The following is a 20,519-nucleotide window of genomic DNA, read 5'->3' as shown; positions in this document are numbered from 1 at the left end:
TCCCCCCCCCCAAAAGCCACTGGGGGGCAAGAGATTTCCCACCCACAGCAGCAGGGATGCCGGACCCCTGGTTGGGGCAGGGGTCTCCTGTTGCCAGCCCCCACCTCTCCACTGTAGGCTGGCTGGACTCCAAAGGGGGGAAAAACATCAGAAATGAATGCAACGGACTTACATAAACCAGGTGACATAGGTATGTGGGAGGGACACTCTGTTTTGGGGGCAAAACTCTATGGTGGAAGCTAATTCTACCATATTTTGCCCCAAAACCAGAGAGCTGCTCCTCTCCCTCCCTCCTGTGTTCCCAATATGCCTATTTCACTTCCAAGTGATATAGATGACCTTAATTTCCTGCTTTCCTCCCCAGTCCCGGGAAGGGTGCCTCCCACCCCCCAACGGCTGCTCCAAGGGACCTGGCAATCCTCCCCAGCAGACGTACAGCAAGCCTAGCTAGGAAACTTAAAATGACCCAGATTGGCAAGGGCCTGGAGAATTATGCCCTGTCCCTTTAAAAGAAGCTTCTGGTGTTGAAATGGGCAAGTGAAGCTTTTTGTGGCATGGAGGTAAAGGGCGTGCCCTTAAGCCCCCATTAAAGGGATGGGACCTTTTCCCTCTGACCTGTTGGCAACCCTCAGAATAAAAGCCTATAATTTCTGGGGGGAGGTCTCTTCTTCTTCTCCTTTCCACTATTCAGCCATAGGAAATGGACTTACCGATACGAGTAAACTTAGAAGGCGTGTGTGTGTGTGTGGGGGGGGGGACCTGATAACTAATTTCTCGAGCTAAGCAGATCTGAAGGACTCTCAGCTGGATGCATAAAACGTACAGCCAGGGTTCTTTGAGAAGCCCAGGGAAAAAAGGAGAGACTGTAGCAAATATAGCACACTTGAAAACATTTGGCAGGAGCGCTGTGATTTTACCCCTGCTAATGCCGACCAAAAGGCCTTGGTCACTGAGTGTCTGAAGAGCCACTTCATTTCTTCCTTGAAAGGTTTTTCAAGCCAAAATATCCAGGTGGCTATGTTAAGGGATCAATTAGCCTAATTCCTGGTAAATGGTCATATCGGAGGAGCTGAAATTGCACCAGGAGTGAAGATTTGCAAGAGAACGCTGTTCTTGCAGTTCTTTCGTGAGATTTTTGAAGAAGAAGAATTGATTTTTGTACCCTTCTTCTCCCTGCCTGAAGGAGTCTCAAGGCGGCCTCTCTTCCCCGCCCCACAACAGAGACCCTGTGAGGCTGAGAGAGCTCTGAGAGAAACTGTTCTGTGAGAACGGCCCTAATAGAACAGTGACTAGCCAAAGGGGACCCAGTTGGCTGCATGTGGAGGAGCAGGGAAGCAAACCCAGTTTACCAGATTAGAAGCCACTGCTCTTAACCGCTACACCAAGATGACTCTCACACCAAACTGGCTTATTTTTTTAAAAATGAGATTAATGATATGAGTCTTGGAGGAGAGAATAGGCGAGCACGTGTCTAGTTTAACCACAACTGTGGTTTCAGGTCAGCTTATCTCTCTGTCTGCCCCACCTTTCCTTCAGGCCCTGACCTGAACTGCCCTGGTGAGCTAATTGTCCTTGTTAGTCAAGTCCTTCCAGATTTTCGAAGCTAAGTAGGGCTGATTTGGTAGCTTCATGTGTTCAACACAGGCTCCCCATCTGCAAATCTGCCTTGACCATTGGCCAGTTTGCAGTGACATCACGGGTTTTCCTTGTCTTCCCTATGGAGAACCTGAAGTTTGGTTGTTTACAAATATAGTGTTGGGACTTTTGGACTTGACTCAGTCCTGGGTCTCTCCAGAAAATTAGAGATGCAGAATAGCAGAGCCTTTTGGAAGTATGCCGTTATTAGTTACCTTTGTGGATGAGGCACAAATCCAGACTCTCAGTGCTTTGAGGTTTAAAAGAAAGACTCTTTACTGCATGGTTATTTACAGAAAATGTATCATATTCATGTGCTTCAGTCTCCTTACTGAAGCAGAGTACAAAAGCTTAATGAATAGTTACAGAAGCAGCACATTGCAAGCCTCTTGTGGCTAGACTGCAGGCAGACTACATGCCCCACATCAGCAGACAGCCTTAATGGAGGATACTGCTGCTTGCTTCAGAGCACACACACTGATCAGATCTTTCTCTTTCTGAAGAAACAGGGACCCCTTCTTGAACAAATGAATCCCCAGAACATGTTCTTGGGTTTTTTCCACTGCAAATTCAGAGTGACCATTAGGCATCACTAGAGAATACTGAGGTACAGTTCAGCTGTTTAAACAGCTTAACAACAGCCCTTCAAGGCTGACTTCACCATATGACTTGCTGATATGGGCTCTCAGGCTTCTGTGGCTGCGGTATCAGAGTGAAATCCCATATATGTAGAGCTGTGGAAGATGAATAGCCCCATCTATTTGTAGGTCTTTCTCTTGCTAGATGAATTTAGGCATGAAAAGCTTATGGGTGACACGCTCTTTAGCATTTCAATGCTACCTCCCCCCGCCCCCTTCTTCACACAGAACTGCAAACAGGCAGGGAACATTTGCAAGATGTCAGCAGTCACATATGCGAGCCCCGGCAAAAAGAGCAAAACAGGCTGTTGAGAGAAATTAATTGGCAGTGGAGGGAAATCTTCATTCCTCCGATCCCAGCCCTCGAAACGGCACATTTTGGCAGATCGCTGCTTTATTTTTGGCCCTCCCCCATTCGAACAACAAAACTTTTGCCTTTCCGTGAAATAAAAATCACTGAACTCCGTTGAGGGCGCTCAGCTGAGGGAAGGAGAACTGCGTGGAGAGCTGGAAGGAACGGGTTCTCACTCCTTGCTGGAAGAGGAGGCGGGAGAGAAACGGGCAAAACTGATTTCTTCCCTCCCTCAGGTGTCCTATTTTATTTTCATTTTGTTATTTCTCTGCTATTAACATGTCGCCGCTCACGGGAAAAGGTGCTTGTGCAGACTGGGGGCTATTAATAATCTGCTGTTTGTGATGGGCTTCAATTACGGGATTAGGCTCTGGCCGTGCCTTTGATGGAGAGAGCCATTAGAAGGGACACGACGGTGGCCGTCATTACTTGAGGGCCAGAAGATCAATGTGGAGTAGGCCTCTCCTTTGCTGAGAGGGGAGTCGGGAGCCAGCTTGGGAGCTGTGCACAGGGACAATGGGGGCAGATTTTAACAGCCGAAGAGGTCAGCCAAGGCTAGAGGTGGCCATGTTGCAACCCAGGGTAGTCTGCTTACCATTAATTCTCCCACCGCCGTGGGGAGAGCGTTATTGCCGCAGAGTTTGAATATGCAGAGAGAGCAAAGTATCCGGCGGATTAAAGAATGCAATCGTTTTTATCCAGAAGAGGAACAGAAGAGGAACATAGAGAGAGAGTTAACGTTACAGCTAGCTGTTTTCTGCAGTCGACCGTCTGTTGTCCAGCTGTCCTGGAGGCAAGCAGGGAGGAAGCCCAACTGTCCATCCGTTCCCTTTTGCCCATCCAGTGGCCCTGTGTGGGAATAGTTTATTTAATCGCCATCATTGTGAGTGAGTCACGGTTTATGGGGGGGGGGGGTTAATGGGGAATTTTAATGGTTTTAATGGTTTTAATGTATTGATTTGTAGTTGAAATATTGTAAACCGCCGCGAGACGGTTTCCGAGAGCGGCGGTCATACCAATTGAATAAATAGTAGTAGTAGTAGTAGTAGTAGTAGTAGTAGTAGTAAAAAGGTAAAGGTAAAGGTATCCCCTGTGCAAGCACCGGGTCATGTCTGACCCTTGGGGTGACGCCCTCTAGCGTTTTCATGGCAGACTCAATACGGGGTGGTTTGCCAGTGCCTTCCCCAGTCATTACCCTTTACCCCCCAGCAAGCTGGGTACTCATTTTACCGACCTCGGAAGGATGGAAGGCTGAGTCAACCTTGAAGAAGAAGAAGAGAAGAGTTGGTTCTTATACGCCGCTTTTCTCTACCCTAAGGAGGCTCAAAGCGGCTTACAGTCACCTTCCCTTTCCTCTCCCCACAACAGACGCCCTGTGGGGTGGGTGAGGCTGAGAGAGCCCTGATATCACTGCCCAGTCAGAGCAGTTTTATCAGTGCTGTGGGGAGCCCAAGGTCACCCAGCTGGATGCATGTGGGGGAGCGCAGAGTCGAACCCAGCATGCCAGATTAGAAGTCCGCACTCCTAACCACTACACCAAACTGGCTCCTTGAGCTGGCTGCTGGGATTGAACTCCCAGCCTCATGGTCAGAGCTTCAGACAGCATGTCTGCTGCCTTACCACCCTGCGCCACAAGAGGCAATAATAATAATAATAATAATAATAATAATAATAATAATAATAATAATAATAATAATAATAATGCAGTTTCACTGTAATGTCAATAGGAGGTTCACAGTAACATGTGAACAGACCCAGATGTATGAAGCAAGCCCAAATTCCCTTCATGCTTTTGATGGAGTGGAATGCAGCTGTCAGTCACCTTGGCTATAATCATTGTGTTTGTGTTAGAGGAACCAGTCGGCATCCCTGCCCCCCAGTAGGAAATGAAATATTAATTAGCTTGTGGGCTAGTTGTATTACAATTCTCCAAGGTCCTCTCAAGGATAGAGCGTAAAAAACTTGACTTCATAATTGCTCGATACAAAGTTGCTCTTGGCTTGTTATGCAGTGGAACAATGCCTTTCGCGGTGATGAATGACTCTGAACTGTGTTTTCGTTTATTTGACACATCTTAAAATAAAAATATTGCATATTTTCTCGCAATAAAAACATCAGTTCTGGATCCTCGAAATCAGCCATTCCCAATGGGGTTCATTTGGTCCCATGGGGGGGGGGGGGCCTAGCACATTTGAAAGGGGCCACAAACAAATGTGATAAAGGGGAGCCCAAAGTGTTTGGGGGGGGGCTGGTAACTGAGCCGATAAAACAGAAAAAGTTGGTTTTTATACCCCGCTTTTCACTACCCAAGGGAGTCTCAAAGTGGCTTACAATTGCCTTCTCTTCCTCTACCCACAACAGACACCCTGTGAGGGAGGAGAGGCTGAGAGAGCCCTGATATCACTGCTTGGTCAGAACAGATCTCTGTCCTCTGGAGATCCGCTGTAATTCCAGAAGGACCCCCCACCCCAATTCATACCTGGAAGTTGGCAACCTTGTGGCGGTGGCAGCAGGGAAGACCTTTCTCCCTAGCATCCCAACATTGGCTGTGATCTATTAGAACAGGGGTAGTCAACCTGTGGTCCTCCAGATGTCCATGGACTACAATTCCCATGAGCCCCCTGCCCGCGTTTCCTCCATGGACATCTGGAGGACCACAGGTTGACTACCCCTGTATTAGAACACAGTCAAATGGATAAATTGAAGTCTGGTGGATAAGTTGAAGGACTGCAATCTGGATTTTCAGATAGTTAGGTGGATAGGGAATTGGTTAGAGAACCGCACTCAAAGAGTTGTTGTCAATGGTGTTTCATCAGACTGGAGAGAGGTGAGTAGCGGGGTACCTCAGGGCTCGGTGCTCGGACCGGTACTTTTTAACATATTTATTAATGATCTAGATGAGGGGGTGGAGGGACTACTCATCAGGTTTGCAGACGACACCAAATTGGGAGGACTGGCAAATACTCCGGAAGATAGAGACAGAGTTCAACGAGATCTGAACACAATGGAAAAATGGGCAAATGAGAACAAGATGCAATTTAATAAAGATAAGTGTAAAGTTCTGCATCTGGGTCAGAAAAATGAAAAGCATGCCTACTGGATGGGGGATACGCTTCTAGGTAACACTGTGTGTGAACGAGACCTTGGGGTACTTGTGGATTGTAAACTAAACATGAGCAGGCAGTGTGATGCAGCGGTAAAAAAGGCAAATGCCATTTTGGGCTGTATCAACAGGGGCATCACATCAAAATCAGAAGATGTCATAGTCCTTGGAGGAGGGCAGGATGCTGTTCCCATTGGCTGAAGAGGAGAGGACGCGCAGTAATGGGTTTAAACTACAAGTACAACTATATAGGCTAGATATCAGGAAAAAAAATGTTCACAGTGATGGAGGTAGTGACAGCCTCAGGAATAAATAGCTTTCAAAGGGGATTAGATAGATCCATGAATGATAATTCCGTCAATGGTGTGGTGACCTAGGGGAACCTCCATATTCAGATGCACTAAGTCTTTGAATCCCAGAGCCAGGAAGCAATATCTCCTGGCAGGAGGCAACATCACTGGCAGTCTTCAAGCAAAGGTTGGATACACACTTTTCTTGGATGCTTTAGGATGCTTCGGGCTGATCCTGCGTTGAGCAGGGGGTTGGACTAGATGGCCTGTATGGCCCCTTCCAACTCTATGATTCTATGAAAAAAAGATTGCAGTGCCTAACAAATCACATCTGCTCTTGGCAGAGTGGAAGTCCATTACGGATGACTTTCCTCCTTCGCGACCAAATACAGCCAGAGTCCAGTGGCACTTTTAAGGCTAACACAATCTATTCCCACATCAGTTTGGTGACTCTACGCTCCCTTCCTCAGTTGCACCCGACTTACCCCTACAAACCATTCATCCCAAATCCAACTCTAATATTTTACTAAACTCGGTGCCTGGGATACAGAAAGCAGCAGATCGGAAGACCACGGAACTCACAGGGAAAAGTTTGCCCACATTAATCTTATTGTCGCTCGAGGGGGGAGGGAGATTTTTATTATGAAAGATTAAAAATGTAATAAAGCAATAACGCAGAGTCGAAGCTGAGGTCTTGGTACGGCTGATCCAGAAGAGCATGACAATAAATGGGCTTAGTCTGCGGCTTACCGAAATCAGGGACCTCGCCGTGGAATGGATTCGCGCCCATGCAAATTCATAATGAACTGTGGCAAGGCAGGGGAAATGTATTCCTGGAGCATCAGATGAGAACCCTGATGCCAAGAGATTAAGGGGATAGAGGGGGGAGATCAAAAAAGTACAGTGCAGGAACATACAATATATCCAAAGCTTATTGGGTTTCTTCTTCCTAAGACTGGCCCTGGGGGAGAGGGGGAGAAACAGAGTGACTTCGCTTTTAGTCGACAGTATGCTCTTGAGCAAGTTCCCATTCAGTTCGATGGCCATGAACGGCAACAGTTTTCTCCTGATAGTATCATTGTTCTATGTATCAATGCATGGCAGTTGTGTTGCCAAAGTTATAATATTACAGAGGGAAGACGCTTTATGGGAGGGGAGGTGGCATGGGGTAGCCTGATCTCATCAGATCTTGGAAGCTAACTGAGGTTGGTACTTGGATGAGAGACCACCAAGGAAGGCTCTGCAGAGGAAGGCCATGGCCAACCACCTCTGTTTCCCATTTGCCTTGAAAGCTCCTCACTGGGGTTCCCTCAAGTCCTCGATGGGAGACCACCAAGGAAGGCTCTGCAGAGGAAGGCCATGGCCAACTGCCTCTGCTTCCCATTTGCCTTGAAAGCTCCTCACCGGGATTCCCTCAAGTCTTTTATGGGAGACCACCAAGGAAGGCTCTGCAGAGGAAGGCCATGGCCGTCCACCTCTGCTTCCCATTTGCCTTGAAAGCTCCTCACTGGGTTTCCCTCAAGTCTTTGATGGGAGACCACCAAGGAAGGCTCTGCAGAGGAAGGCCATGGCCAACCACCTCTGCTTCCCATTTGCCTTGAAAGCTCCTCACTGGGATTCCCTCAAGTCTTTGCTGGGAGACCACCAAGGAAGGCTCTGCAGAGGAAGGCCATGGCCGTCCACCTCTGCTTCCCATTTGCCTTGAAGGCCCATCAGTGGGGTTGCCATTAGTAAGCAGTGACTTGACAGAACTTTAAAAAGTCAAGATGCTTTATGCAAAATAAAGGACAGAATTTGACTTTCAAAGTATTCCTATAAGATAGTGAAGATAGAATTGAAAATACATAGGCCAGTGGTTGTTTGCCAGGGTTGGTGTAATGGTTAAGGAGTGGTGGGCTCTAATCTGGAGAACCAAGATTGATTCCCCACTCCTCCTCCACATGCAGCCAGCTGGGTGACCCTGGCCCAGTCACAGTTCTTCCAGAGCTGTTAGGACTCTCTCAGCCCCACCTACCTCGCTGGGTGTCTGTGGAGGGGAGAGGAAGGGAAAGATGTCCGTTAGCCATTTTGTGACTTCTTCAGGTAGTTAAACATGGGGTATAAAAACCAACTCTTCTTCTTCTAATCCCTTTGTGGTCAACTTTTTACTTCTCGCTTTGTAACACCCCTCTCACCTTCTCACTGGGTTTAGAGAGCTCTATTCCTACTCATATCTGATGAAAATTGCTTTGACCCTTAAAAGCTCATGTCCTCAAAACCTTGTTGCCTTCCCAGGTGCTCCTAGGCTCCTGTCCTAACTTTACAAAGCAAGCACACATGCATACTCTTCAATGCATATCTTGTTGTTGTTAGGTGCGAAGTCGTGTCCGACTCATCGCGACCCCATGGACAATGATCCTCCAGGCCTTCCTGTCCTCTACCATTCCCCAGAGTCCATTTAAGCTCCCACCTACTGCTTCAGTGACTCCATCCAGCCGCCTCATTCTCTGTCGTCCCCTTCTTCTTTTGACCTCAATCGCTCCCAGCATTAGGCTCTTCTCCAGGGAGTCCTTCCTTCTCATGAGGTGGCCAAAGTCTTTGAGTTTCATCTTCAGGATCTGGCCTTCTAAGGAGCAGGCAGGGCTGATCTCCTCTAGGACTGACGGGTTTGTTCGCCTTGCAGTCCAAGGGACTCGCAAGAGTCTTCTCCAGCACCAGAGTTCAAAAGCCTCAATTCTTTGACGCTCGGCCTTCCTTATGGTCCAACTTTCACAGCCATACATTGCAACTGGACCATAGCCTTGACTAAACGCACTTATATCTAAGTGCGCCTAGTACTTATATCTAAATGCATATCTAATGTGTGTTATATGTGCGGTTTCTTTAATATTTACGGTACACGTCTTCGGTGACATACTATACAGCCCCCCCCATTTATATTTAAAAACCCTGCAAGGTAAAGTAGGCTGACATAGGTTAGTCTGATCCTAAATCAGTCAGTGAATTTCACAGCAGTGGAGCGGTGGAATCCAAGCTGAATCTAACTCTTTAACTCCTTTTAATTTACTCATTTTTATACAGATCATTTTGTCCCTGTGGGGTTTTTTTTTTTTTTTTTTACAAATTTCAGCTGCTTTAGGCTTTCTGCATATTGATCCCCACTACAGGACTGACAGGCACAGAGACACTGATAAGTCAAAAAAAAATAATGAGGATGTATTTATATGTACAAGAGCCTCTTGTGGCACAGAGTGGTAAGGCAGCGACATGCTATCTGAAGCTGTCTGCCCATGAGGCTGGGAGTTCGATCCCAGCAGCCGGCTCAAGGTTGACTCAGCCTTCCATCCTTCCGAGGTCAGTAAAATGAGTACCCAGCTTGCTTGCTGGGGGGTAAACGGTCATGACTGGGGAAGGCACTGGCAAACCACCCCATATTGAGTCTGCCATGAAAACACTAGAGGGCATCACCCCAAGGGTCAGACAGGACTCGGTCCTTGCACCTTTACCTTTACCTTTATTTATATGTACAGTTTAACCAGATTTTTTACCGTGCAGTGTTTTGCCGATATCCTGTATCCCCTATGCAACTCAGTAGTCCACTGTAAAGAAGAAAGTTTGAACCCAGTAGAACTTTGCAGATCAACAAAAAATAATTCTGGATATAAGCTTTCGTTTACATGCACACTTTTTCAGAAGTGTCCATGCACCCGAGAGCATATGCCCAGAAATCACCTTTCTTGGTGTTATTTATTTTATACTATTTATAAAGGCAGTGTGGTGTAGTGGTTAAGAGTGGCAGCTTCCAATCTTGCAAGGTGGGTTTGATTCCCCACTCCTCCACATGCAGCCAGCTGGGTGACCCAGGCTAGTCACATTCCTGATAGTGCTGTTCTGACCAAGCAGTCCTGTCAGGGCTCTCTCAGCCTCATCTACCTCGCAGGGTGCCTGTTGTGGGGAGAGGAAGGGAAGGTGATTGTAAGCCGTTTTGAGACTTCGTCAGGCAGTGAAAAGTGAGGTATAAAAAACAACTCTTCTTTGGCTTGTGGGTCGCCCCTCCAACAGTCTTGGGGAGGTTCACAACATAAAATCCCATACGTGCATGGGCTTAAAATTCAGTAGACAAACAGCTTAGAAACTACTTCTATGTGTAGGCCTCTTTTGACCTTTCAATGTGCCTTTGGAATCAAACTTCATTCTATTACCTCAGACCAACTGAATCTACTGTACAAGTAAAGATTATTTGCTTGCTTGTTTAGTAGAGAGCCAGTTTGGTGTAGTGGTTAGGAGTGCGGACTTCTAATCTGGCATGCCGGGTTCGATTCTGCACTCCCCCACATGCAGCTGGTGGGTGACCTTGGGCTCGCCACGGCACTGATAAAACTCTTCTGACCGGGCAGTGATATCAGGGCTCTCTCAGCCTCACCCACCCCACAGGGTGTCCATTGTGGGGAGAGGAAAGGGAAGGCGACTGTAAGCCGCTCTGAGCCTCCTTCGGGTAGGGAAAAGTGGCATATAAGAACCAACTCTTCTTCTTCTTCAGTAATATCAGGGCTCCCTCAGCCTCACCTCCCTCACAGGGTGTCTGTTGTGGGGAGAGGAAGGGAAGGCAACTGTAAGCTGCTTTGAGCCTCCTTCGGGTAGAGAAAAGCGGCATATAAGAACCAGCTCTTCTTCTTCTTTTAGTACATTACATAGTCTGAAGCAGATTCTGAATAATTACATATATAAACCCCTTCCCTTTTTTGTACCCCTCCTATATATCTATTACACATTTATTTTTATTCTTAAAATTTAAAAGACCTTTTTTTAAATTTTTTAATCGACTGTACAAGAAGGATCCTGAAAAGATCATGTGGTCAACTACAGCAAAATTGGTTTTCTGCATTTTTCCCCCCTCTCCAGTGCCTCAAAGCAAAACGTAGGATGGGAACATACAGGCTATCTAGCCAATGATCACACGGGGGAGGGACAATGATGACTGTTCAAAACAGCACATGGTACAGCTTTAGAAACTCTCCAAATTAAACCCGAATGATGGAGGACTTTAACAGAGTACAGGAAGAAATGCCAAAAGAATAGAGAAACGGGGACTGGGGAAGCTGCTCAAATCCCAGAACAAAGTGACCTGCAATGTAGTTGAGGAGTAATTCTAAGGAAGGGACAAGAGACTAAGGACATTTCAATTATTTTGCTTAGGCCACACTCCAAGCAGTAAAAATAGATTGGTTCCTTCTGGCGACAGCAAATTTTCTTTGCTATCCAGCCTGCAGGGGCAGGCCGATATTTATGACTCTCTTAAGAAAGCATTATCCCATCACAACGTGAATTACAATTATTGCCGAGAAAGCTAACACAAAGAGGCCACAGCAAATCAGGGAGGGGACAGAGCTGTGTTTGGGAGAATGCTTTTATAGGTGTGTAGGTTTCCTCTGCTAGAACTTCACCACCAGGATCAAAACATCTACAGCTTTAGGGATGACTGGTATGAATGGCGGGTGTGGTGGGTAAGCGGCTCCTGCCCGTTTCAATCCAATATCTTCAGCAGCATATCTAATGGGGAGCCGGATGGATGGATGGAGGGAGGGAGGGAGGGAGGGAGGGAGGGAGGGAGGGAGGGAGGGAGGGAGGGAGAAGATGGATGGATGGATGGGTTGGTGGGTTGGGTGGACAAATGGTCAGATGGTTGGACAGACGGGTGTGTGGGTGGATGGATGCTTCGATGGATGGATGGATGGATGGATGGATGGTGAAGATGGATGGATGGATGGAGAAGATGGATGGGGGATACGCTTCTAGGTAACACTGTGTGTGAACGATACCTTGGGGTACTTGTGGATTGTAAACTAAACATGAGCAGGCAGTGTGATGCAGTGGTAAAAAAGGCGAATGCCATTTTGGGCTGTATCAACAGGGGCATCACATCAAAATCACAAGATGTCATAGTCCCATTGTATACGGCACTGGTCAGACCACACCTGGAGTACTGTGTGCAGTTCTGGAGGCCTCACTTCAAGAAGGACGTAGATAAAATTGAAAGGGTACAGAGGAGAGTGACGAAGATGATCTGGGGCAAAGGGACCAAGCCCTATGAAGATAGGTTGAGGGACTTGGGAATGTTCAGCCTGGAGAAAAGGAGGTTGAGAGGGGACATGAGAGCCCTCTTTAAGTATTTGAAAGGTTGTCACTTGGAGGAGGGCAGGATTCTGTTTCTGCTGGCTGCAGAGGAGAGGACATGCAGTAATGGGTTTAAACTACAAGTACAATGATATAGGCTAGATATCAGGAAAAAATTTTCACAGTCGGAGTAGTTCAGCAGTGGAATAGGCTGCCTAAGGAGGTGGTGAGCTCCCCCTCACTGGCAGTCTTCAAGCAAAGGTTGGATACACACTTTTCTTGGATGCTTTAGGATGCTTAGGGCTGATCCTGCGTTGAGCAGGGGGTTGGACTAGATGGCCTGTATGGACCCTTCCAACTCTTTGATTCTATGATTCTATGATTCTATGATTCTATGATTCTATGATTCTGTGACCTTCCTATGCCCATCTCTTGAGAAAGGACCACACTGTTTGCTGAGCCCAGTTAGCTTTTCTTTACAGTTATGGTGGTGGAAAGAGCAGTCACATCACAGATGATTTACAGCAACCCTGTAGGGTTTCAAAGGCAAGAGAAGGACAGAGGTGGTTTGCTGTTGCCCTTCTCTACCTAGCAACTCTGGATTTCCTTGGTGGTCTCTCATCCAAATACTGGCTCCTGAGATCCGATGAGATCAGGCTAGCCTGAGTCATCCAGGTCAGGACCTTGACAGGTGTAGAGCCAGGAATACCTTGTTACACAAAGATGCTTTTACTGGCTGCTGGAATTTCTTTTTCCCCCTCGGGGACTCACCAAAGTCTGGACTTGTCTTCCACAATCTATGCAGGACTATTGACTTTGGACAAGGGATGAGACAGAATGTTGACAGCTGACAAACCTGATTTTCCAAGTCCTGTTTTGATTTTGCTTCTGTCTTGTGCAAAATCAAACCCTGAGTCTTTCTTTCTGTGCCGGCTTCTCCATCCTCACACCCAGTTTATCCCATTAACATTTATGGGGGGAAATTAATTTATATTTGTGTCTGTTGCCCACAGATCACATAATAGTGGCATAAAAACAGTGCACAAATGCTCCAAAATAATAACAAAAAAAATCGACAACCTCAAATATGAGGTGTAGTGAGATTGATCCCAATGACAACACAGTCAAATGAAAAGGAATGAAGATAGTCATATCAGCTCACCCCCACTTCAAAATGTATTTGGGCAAGATCAGGGGTCCCCAGTGAGAGGACCATGGGTGTCATGGCCCCTGCCAACACCTTTCCTGATGTCATAGAATCATAGTATCATAGAGTTGGAAGGGGCCATATAGGCCATCTAGTCCAACCCCCTGCTCAACACAGGATCAGCCCTAACCATCCAAAAGCATCCAAGAAAAGTGTGTATCCAGCCTTTGCTTGAAGACTGCCAGTGAGGGGGAGCTCACCACCTCCTTAGGCAGCCTAATGTCCACTGTTCGTAGAAAGTGGATGGACCCATACAGGGCTTTTGCCCAGCAAGATTTCAAAATCAGAGTCACATAGAGCTGGAAGAGACCACCGAGGGCCACCCAGTCCAGCACCCCACCTCCTGACAGGTGCTCAGCCAGTCTCCTCTAAAAAACCTTCAACAGAGACTCCACCACCCACCGAGGCAGCCTATTCCATCTATGAACAGCCCTCATTGTCAGAAAATGCTTTCTAATATTTAAGTGGAAACTCCTTTCCCATCATTTGAACCCATTGCTCCTAGTTCTTGCCTCTAAAGTTTCAGTAAATATGCTGGCCCCCTCTTCAACCTGTCTGCCTTTTACACAATTATCCTGTCACACTCCAAGCTACATGCACCCAGCTCTCTCAACCTCTCCTCGTAAGGCATGGATTTCAACCCGTCAGCCATCCCAGTCGCCCTTCTCTGAATAAGTTCCAAGTTGGCAATGTCCTTCTTGAATGGCGGCCCCCGAAACTGGACACAATATTCCAAATTGGAGTGGCAATGGGCATCTGCAAGCTCTTTTAGTCCCCCTTCATGAAGAATTGTGGAAAGGGGAAGTGATTTCTGTGGGCACAAAACTAGTCCAAAGTGACATTTAGGTTTGCTAGTTGAAGACTGACATCTAGCAAGAGATTTGGTGAGAGGGGACATGCACAGCATGATGTCACTTCCTGGGAAAACAGGAAGTGATGTCACATCATGCAAGGAATTACCAGGAACTCTATGGTAAAGCCATAAGTAAGACTCCTGGCAATTGCTTCAGCACTGCTCTAAAGGTCATGTATTGTTACCCCATCAAGGTTTTGGAGAAGGTGGATGTTTGTTGCAGAGGCACACCATGTGGTGTACTCTACCAAGAGTTTTGAGGAAGTGGGAGGGGTTTCCTGACCAGCAGGGCTTCTGGGTGGCCACTGGAGAATGAAACGTCTGTGCAAATTTCAAGAAGTTGTTTCAGAGGCACCTGCTACCTCAGTATTGATTTTATTCTCTCTCACAGCTCATGCTCAGGACAGTTGTCAAATTACCCTCCTTCTCCTCTGCACTGCATAGCTGGTGCCTCCTCCTGTAGCGGCCATTTTGTGTTTGTACCCACCTGTGTATCAGACTTTCAAAGGCTCCTGCAGGCTCAAAATGGCTGCAGAAACCCCTGGATTAATCAGTCAAAGAATTCAAAAGCCCGATGGTTCTCCCTCTCCCTCCATATGAGCCAAAATCACCCAGTTTGTTGTAGACTCTTGGTTCCGTTTGCAGAATGTTTGTCTGAGGAAGCTAAAAATACGATAAGCATCAGGTCTGCTCAGAAGATGGAATGAGGCCATATTTAAATATCGGCAGTGAACTTTCATGCTTGGAGGGCAGCTCTCTCTAGATTAAACCTCTGGTCTGGTCCAAAGAAGAAGCTGAAACTAAAGGAGGGGGGGAATCTTTTTTTCGAAAGCTCAGGTCAGCACAGCGATGGGGAAATGTTTCACCGGGGAGCTGGTTGTGCAGCAGAAGCAGCTTAAAAAATGAAGAAAGTCCAATTAAAAATTAAGCCGTTCTAATAAATAAATTATAAGCCGGCATCAAAAGACAGAGGGAAGGGGAAAGGAGACCAGCTGGCGAGGATGGCACAGATGTAAAAGAAACTTTAAGAGGCCCCAGTCTGTGTAAAGTAAAACAAAAACAAACCCAGCTTAGAACAAAAAGGGAATCTCACAATGACTGAGCGGTCTACGGAACACAGCGCACTTTTCCCTGCTAAAGAAATAAACTTGGGGGAAGAAATACACAACCACTTTTCCAATTGTCATAGAGCTGCCAATTTCCAGGTTGTCAATACAAACAAGAAAAACAAGACTCTGTGAGAGATGTGGTAATACAGCGGGTGTTACCTAACTTCCAGTAGTAATTTGACAAACAGCCATGGAAGGACAAAGTTAACTTTACTTACTGGAGAGCCAGTTTGGTGTAGCGGTTAGGAGTGCGGACTTCTTAGCTGGCGAGCTGGGTTTGATTCTGCGCTCCCCCACATGCAGTCAGCTGGGTGACCTTGGGCTCACCACAGCACTGATAAAGCTTTTCTGACCGAGCAGTGATATCAGGGCTCTCTCAGCCTCACCCACCCCACAGGGTGTCTGTTGTGGGGAGAGGAATGGGAAGGTGACTGTAAGCCGCTTTGAGCCTCCTTCGGTAGAGAAAAGCGGCATATAAGAACCAATTCTTCTTCTTCTTCTTCTTCTTCTTCTTCTTCTTCTTCTTCTTCTTCTTCTTCTTCTTCTTCTTCTTCTGTAATATCAGGGCTTTCTCAGCCTCACCTCCGTCATAGGGTGTCTGTTGTGGGGAGAGGAAAGGGAAGGCGACTGTAAGCCGCTTTGAGCCTCCTTCGGTAGAGAAAAGCGGCATATAAGAACCAATTCTTCTTCTTCTTCTTCTTCTTCTTCTTCTTCTTCTTCTTCTTCTTCTTCTTCTTCTTCTTCTTCTTCTTCTTCTTCTTCTGTAATATCAGGGCTTTCTCAGCCTCACCTCCGTCATAGGGTGTCTGTTGTGGGGAGAGGAAAGGGAAGGCGACTGTAAGCCGCTTTGAGCCTCCTTCGGTAGAGAAAAGCGGCATATAAGAACCAATTCTTCTTCTTCTTCTTCTTCTCCTTTTTCTTCTTCTTCTTCAGTAATCTCTGGGCTCTCTCAGCCTCACCTCCCTCACAGGGTGTCTGTTGTGGGGAGACGAAAGGGAAGGCGATTGTAAGCTGCTTTGAGACGGCAGTTTACAAGGATAAAAGAATAAAATACAATAAAACCCCATAATTCCCCTTAATAATAAATATTATTAATACCAAGGCAGCAGGCAGAAACCACTATCTATTCCCCTCGTTCAGCCAGGGGACAGCCATCCTGCTGTTCTCCTAATGGGAGTGGGGCACCAGATCCATCAGATGGACACAGGGAGCCCTAGATCGAATGTCGGGACCCCACCCCGGCCTCATCCATATGCCTGGCAGAAGAGCTCCGTCTAGCAGGCCCTGTGGAAAGCTGACAACCCTGACAGGGCCCTTAGCTCTTCCGGGAGGTCATTCCACCAGGTTGGGGCCAGGGCTGAAAAGGGTGGGTGGGCTAAATATACAGATGAAGGCTGGTGCCAGCGTTAATATGGGTGGAGGGAGCTACGAACAACATGAAGACAGACAGCCTCCCAACACTCCAGATTGTGCATGTCATGGTGTTCACATAGACACAGAAGTGAGTCTATGATTCACTGGGGACGTATCTTATGCCACCTAGTCCTAAAGAAATTGCATAGGACAAATCAAAAGGTCATAGTTTGCTCACAAGTTTCATTCCATGCACAGTGGGTACATTTTCCAATACCCTTCTAAGAGAAATAAGGGTAAAAATGTAATTTGCTTAACATTCAATCCATCTTAAATATTAAACATTTTTTTTCAGTGTGTTTAAATTTACAACAGGGTAAACACCTCTTCTTTATTAAAATGTGCAGTGTGGTGTTTTTTTTCCCTACCTGAACACGGAGGTATTTGAACCAACCAAAAGTATAAATTAAGCACGATATTGAAATGTAAGACATTTTCACTTAATGCAGTACTGAACTGGTGATAGATTGGAACAACATACACACCGAAACCAAATCCCTTAGTACTAGCAGATCTTTTCAAATGACATCAAAGACAAACCCTCCCCCCCAAAAAATTACAGAAGCACTCTTTTTAATCATGGTAAGCCTCATTGAATTAATTAATGCTCATTATTCACCTGCAACAGGAAATTCACATCCAGATTTAAATTAAACTTCTTATCTCTTTTGCAAATTGGTAATTAAAGTCCCCACTTTAATTTAGGACAATGGAGGGAACAGATATGCCGGTCTTCTCCAGTATTAAAATATAGACATAATGAGGACTAACAATGAAGAGAGTCAATAAAGGTGGAAAGAAACTCTGCACATGTGCAAATGCTTTCAACTTGGTTATTACCGTGCACATCAGATGCTAGGCTTTCTGTTTGAGTGCCCATACTAGGTCATCTCTAAGCCTCAGCCCCAATGCCCTTCCAGAAGAACACATGAAGAGCCCTGCTGGACCGGACCGATGGTCCATCTAGTCCAGTGTCTTGTCTCACACAGTAACTAAGTGAAGTCTGACGAAGGGTGCTTGCACCCGAAAGCTCACACCTTGAATAAATCTTTGTTGGTATTAAAGGTGCTACTGGACTCTGATTTTATTGAGTAACCAAGTGGTTACTCTGGATGGCCAATTGCAGAGCATAGAGGCTGAAGCCTTCCCCAGATAGAATCATAGAATCATAGAGTTGGAAGGGGCCATCCAGGCCATCTAATCCAACCCCCTGCTCAACGCAGGATCAGCCCTAAGCATCCTAAAGCATCCAAGAAAAGTGAATCATAGAATCAGAGTTGGAAGGGGCCATCCAGGCCATCTAGTCCAACCCCCTACTCAACGCAGGATCAGCCCAAAGCATCCTAAAGCATCCAAGAAAAGTGAATCATAGAATCATAGAGTTGGAAGGGGCCATCCAGGCCATCTAGTCCAACCCCCTGCTCAACGCAGGATCAGCCCTAAGCATCCTAAAGCATCCAAGAAAAGTGTGTATCCCACCTCTGCTTGAAGACTGCCAGTGATGTTGCCTCCTGCCAGGAGATGTTGCCTCCTGGCTCTGGGATTCAAAGACTTAGTGCATCTGAATATGGAGGTTCCCCTAGGTCACCACACCATTGATGGACTTATCATTCATGGATCTATCTAATCCCCTTTGAAAGCTATTTATTCCTGAGGCCGTCACTACCTCCTCTGGAAATAAATTCATGAACAAGTTCAGTTCATATGGTTCATTAGGTGATATAATGCCCTTCTCCAAGCCTGCTGGAAGCACCATTTGCAAGGGATCTTGGTAGACCAGACACTGAACATGAGTCAGCAGTGTGACTTGGTAGCACCTCCAAGCCGCAAACTCAGCCAGCTACACAGCTCAGGTGGGTGCTCACCTGCTGCACTGGGGATAGGGGTAAGAGCTCTGGACTCACCCATGCCACCTTTGAGCTTCCCACCCCTTTCCTCTCTTCCTTTCCCCCCTTCGTTCCCCGTCCTTTACCCCATTTCCTTCCTTCACCTCCTTTACCCCCTTTCCTTCCTCCCTCCCTCCCTCCCTCCCATCTACCACCTGGAGATCCTACCACCCATTATATTCTGGGGTACAATGGGCTTTGCCCCTAGTCTGAAATAAAGACCCAGTAGCCTCACCACATTTCCATGGTGCTTGACTCTTGTGGCCCATTCTTGCATGCCCAGGAAATGCCAATCACCACTTTGGGGTCAGGAAGCGAATTTCCTTCAAGGCAGACTGGCCAGGGATTCTGGTTTGGGGGGCATCGCACTGGAGTCACTGTGGTTGGGCAGATAGTTGTGAATTTCCTGCATTCTGCAGGAGGTTGGACTAGATAACCCCAGCGGTCCATTCCAAGTCTCTGATTCTACTGTAACACCATGTCTCTCCCCATCTCGTTGTCCTTCTGGCTCAGAACTGAGCAATTCAGTATGGCCATCAAGTTACCCATTTCGCTGATAACATAGCTGGCACGCACTGACGGCATGGCGAATTTGATGAATAGGTAGGCTATGGCAAAGGCGAGTGATGAACGCTTTTCTAAAAAAAAAAAAGAAATCCAACTTGGCACTAGATGGGAAGGTCCCTCCCCTGCCTGAATTCATTTCTCCCTTATTTATTGAAGACGCTTTTAAATTGGCATAAATTATTCTAAACTTAGCTCTGATTGAGGAAGAAAGTGCAGCAGAGGCCAAATCTTGGGAGATTTATATCCTGCAGAAGCCTCTTTGTCAGGACTTAATTCCATCCCCTTTAATGCATTACAGAACTTGGAAGGAGGGAAAAATTATTTTCTGTCTCATCTTCCTTCTCGAGCCGGCTTTCCTCACCCAGAAGGAATGGCGAGATAGCATAATTCAGGGCAGGACACGCATAGGCTAGCCTCACCGCTAAAGAATGCAGTGGGAAGAGCACCAACCATTTTTTTTAAGATGCCAATAACTGTAAACCCGACTTTGGATGGATTATTTGTCCTTCCAAGAATTATGTTCTTTAGATAAAACGGTTGTGGTGAAGGCTGCCAACGCTTCCTCAGCAAATGCCAGATGTTGAGGTTGAGGTTGAGGTAGTGTGTGCAGCCCTGCTGAGGACAGAGCTTGAGGTTCAAGGTAGGTTCCTAGCTGGCACGAAATTGACCAAAGTGCGGTTAGATCCTCCCTGCCGGATGCAGTCAATTTAAAGTGAAACTGACCAATAGCATGCGCTAGTGCGGTGGTTCTCAACCTGGGGGTCGGGACCCCTTTTGGGGTTGAATGACCCTTTCACAGGGGTTGCGGCAGGGCAAGGAGCTTGGCTGGGGAGGGCGCCATCCACACAACAGCCTTGCAGGGTAGATTGAGATAGAGTGTTTGTCTGGCTGGAGCGGCGGAAAAGAGCGAGATCGGCATGGTGGGGCAAGAGGTAGAACTGAACTGAGAAATGCCGGGAAAAAAACAATTAATAGGCAATCATGAACAATGGATCTTCACGCCATTGGTCAGTTTTGGTTTAATTTCTGTGAAAGAACACTTGCCTAATTTTATGGTTGGGGGTCACCACAATATGAGGGACTGTATTAAAGGGTCGCGACATTAGGGAGGGTGAGAACCACTGCACTAGTGGGAAGATCTATTGTGTGTCTTTTGTATATATTGTAAGAGTGCTCGTCAAGATGAACAGGAAAACTTCTTTAGCAGCAAGTTTCTTCATTCAAAATACCATGGACAGCCAAAGTTACCAACAAGATAGTTTTAGAGAGGAGCAAACCAACTATGTCATTAGAAGGGAAGATATTACGGCTGAAGCTCACTTACTTTGGACACACCATGCAATCAAACTCGTTGGAGAAATCATTCATGCTCG

The 20,519-nt window shown here is 46.7% G+C and overlaps 1 protein-coding gene across 1 annotated transcript in view; it reads left to right on the top strand.

Annotated features, from left to right (window-relative positions):
• Positions 1–2,743: 2,743 nt before the first annotated feature.
• LOC143836454 (uncharacterized) overlaps positions 2,744–20,519 on the top strand; it is a 29,309-nt gene continuing 11,533 nt past the window's right edge. Inside the window, exon 1 of the mRNA XM_077335762.1 lies at positions 2,744–2,861. The gene's annotated coding sequence lies outside the window, so the exon portion shown is untranslated. The remainder of the gene's footprint in view (positions 2,862–20,519) is intronic.

The sequence above is a fragment of the Paroedura picta genome, chromosome 4, assembly GCF_049243985.1.
Source record: "Paroedura picta isolate Pp20150507F chromosome 4, Ppicta_v3.0, whole genome shotgun sequence".
In the NCBI taxonomy this organism is placed as follows: Eukaryota; Metazoa; Chordata; class Lepidosauria; order Squamata; family Gekkonidae; genus Paroedura; species Paroedura picta.
This window is presented reverse-complemented; position numbering and strand designations above follow the sequence as displayed.